At 35.2% G+C, this 2,616-nt stretch overlaps 1 long non-coding RNA gene across 4 annotated transcripts; it reads right to left on the reverse strand.

Moving 5' to 3' along the window:
- Positions 1-438: 438 nt before the first annotated feature.
- Positions 439-1,398, reverse strand: LOC149235905 (uncharacterized). Of its 4 annotated transcripts, none has more exons than XR_016268358.1 (4): positions 1,246-1,398; positions 1,047-1,116; positions 858-921; positions 439-755 (listed from the first exon to the last, which is right to left on the reverse strand). It is a non-coding gene; the product is annotated as an uncharacterized LOC149235905 (long non-coding RNA). The 4 variants fall into 4 exon arrangements; XR_016268359.1 differs by having other exon boundaries at positions 1,093-1,144; XR_016268357.1 differs by having other exon boundaries at positions 1,047-1,144; positions 1,246-1,397.
- Between the last annotated feature and the right edge of the window lie 1,218 nt (positions 1,399-2,616).

The raw sequence follows: 2,616 nt of genomic DNA on the forward strand, positions 1-2,616 counted from the left end.
AAACTGAGAAAACTTATGCGTAAATATAACATATGTAAATGTAAATGACTGTCGCCAAGAGCCTATTAAGGGGAAAAAAAAAAAGACAACAATTCTGGTCAATTTAAATCGTAAATGCAAAACCCTGGGCCTGGTTCCGGCCATTAAGTTGAACACAAAATTTTAACGAATCTTGTTGTATGAGTCCTATTCGAGTAAGAGAAGAGCGTTGAGAGAGTTGAGACCAGGACTGTCGAGTGCATCAACTTCCGGTCTGGTCTCCCTCTTACCTCTTCCATTAAACTTAAACATAAGTAAAGAAAATTAACTTATAAAGCCTTCAGGAACAAGGTCGTGCCTATTACAAGCAAAAATTATAACAAAGGAGAAGGACTCAAAAACTGTAAGAAAAGATTCATGCATATGTATATATCTTGTACGTGCTTGAGCACAGGAGTATGAGCAAAATAATCTGATACATTGGTAGCATAACTGCATACATTACTATGAGAAAACCTACCTTGATTGATAACGCTGTGAGGCAGCGTATTTAATAGGCAGAAAATAAATTAAGTGCCCTCTATTCCTCCAAGTAGGGAATTAACAAAACCTCTTAGCAATTGCAACGATGTTAAACAGTTAACCAAAAAAACGCCATGAGGTAACAATAACGACACTTGAGGAAAATTGTAGGATATGTTTAACCATTTAATCATTGCCATACAACGAAGCTGAAAATCGTCCAAAAGTTGTCTCAACGCATCATTGGAGAGTACCTGCAGCAAACCTTAAGGGGATTACTGCTATAACTAGGAAACTGCCAAATCAAGAAGTGAAATCAACAATACTGTATGGTAGCTCACTGTATGCTCAGAGACCTAGGAACCGACTGCTGCTAACTGTAGAATGGGCGGGAACTGGGTCGTAACCTTAGTTCGAACCCTACAAAACGAAGGCAACTGAACTTAAATGCAAATTATATAAATTTAACAGTTGTTCTAGAAAAATAACCTTGATGCAAATGAAGTTACTTGGAGAAATGGAGTTATCTAGAGAGATGGAGTTACTGGGAGACCATTCTTGATGAGAGGAAGTGTGGGATCAAGCCCTCACCACAACCATCGAATCTGGAGTAACCTGAGGATGAATTTAGGTGAAGTAAACCCTGCAGAAGATGGCAACTGGAAGTGTTAAACAGAGGGCATGACAAACCCTATTCCAGTTAAGCAAATTGGAAAAAAAGTTTCACCCTACAATGTAGCTCACCTGCATAGCTTGAAGGTTCCAGAATGTCGAAAGGGAGCGACTGTGGAAGTTCAGAAGGAAGTTGTAGAGCGTAGCAGCGAGAGAGCATTGCGCAAATGAGGGATCTGGGCAGTGGAGGGAATGAGGGTTGGTTACGCTAACCACTTGTGGTGCATCCAGGACCATTGGATGAGAAACCTTGTGATCAACCGCCCAGATTGTTCCAGCTGTCTGCCGCCTCAATCGAAAAATGTCAGTGGAAATCTTTTTCGAGAACATTCCAACGGGTTCTCTGGCGTACTTTGATTAAGGTGAAGAAAAAAATAAATTGTGATATAAATGTAATACATGTACATTGAACCGGTTCCAAGTAATATCACTCTTATGTATTATTTGATGAGACATTTAATTATATGTGTTCATATCATTGGAACAATTGTAATGGTAGTAATTTTTTTTTTGGGTGGTATGTATAGTACATTTTGGTTTAGCATGTTATAGAAAGTTATGAATATATTATGGAAGCTAGCTCTGAAATAATTTATTGAGCGAGGGGTTTGTGAGCATTTTTCACAGGAAAAAAGGTGAATACAAGAATCAGATGGCAAAACAATATATTCCATAGGATATCTTTAGCCTCGTGGATGTTAAAATTTTATTTCTTTTTTTCTTTCTGTGTTGTTTAAAAAAATTATGTATATATCATATGAAGCTATTGAAAAATCAAGTTTTATGGTTAAAAAATTTGAAGTGGTCTCAATATTTTACAGAGTGGTCTTTTTTATGTATATGTCTTTTTGTCCAAATCCAACCGAATACAAGTTTATTTTTGTACTCTATATAGTTTTCAAAAATACAATTTAAGCTACGAAAAATTACACATTGTATTTTGCGCTCTAAAAGAAGTTTGCACTTAAAGAGATCTTATCTCTCGCCACTCATGTTAGATATGTGTTTAAGATGGGTCTATACTGGTTAATAAGACATGTCATGACATTGCAACATCTCTTCCATGCTAGGCTCGAGAGTACAATTTATAAATTGTTTTGCAAACATTTGATTGGACCATAACGTGAAAGTCTTATTGTAACCTTTGTATAATATAATTTCATGTGGATAACAACATCTCATATATTATGAGATAATTTAAGGATATAGTTCCAATATTCATGCATGATTTTTTAAATAAAAAATAATATAGTTCATATTGAATTAAATAACATATTTACTATAAGTTATGTCCCACCATAATTTAAGTAAGTTCTTGCAACTATAAATGTGTAGACTTATTAGTTGTTACTACCCACCATGTGTTTAACAATCAATTAATTTATCAACTTCACATATCCATTTAAGACTATAGGATCTCAACACTTGTTTTAGTTTATATGG

Source organism: Pinus tabuliformis, chromosome 8 (assembly GCF_031772625.1).
Source record: "Pinus tabuliformis cultivar Carrire ecotype Pingquan chromosome 8, CPIR1, whole genome shotgun sequence".
Classification (NCBI taxonomy): domain Eukaryota; kingdom Viridiplantae; phylum Streptophyta; class Pinopsida; order Pinales; family Pinaceae; genus Pinus; species Pinus tabuliformis.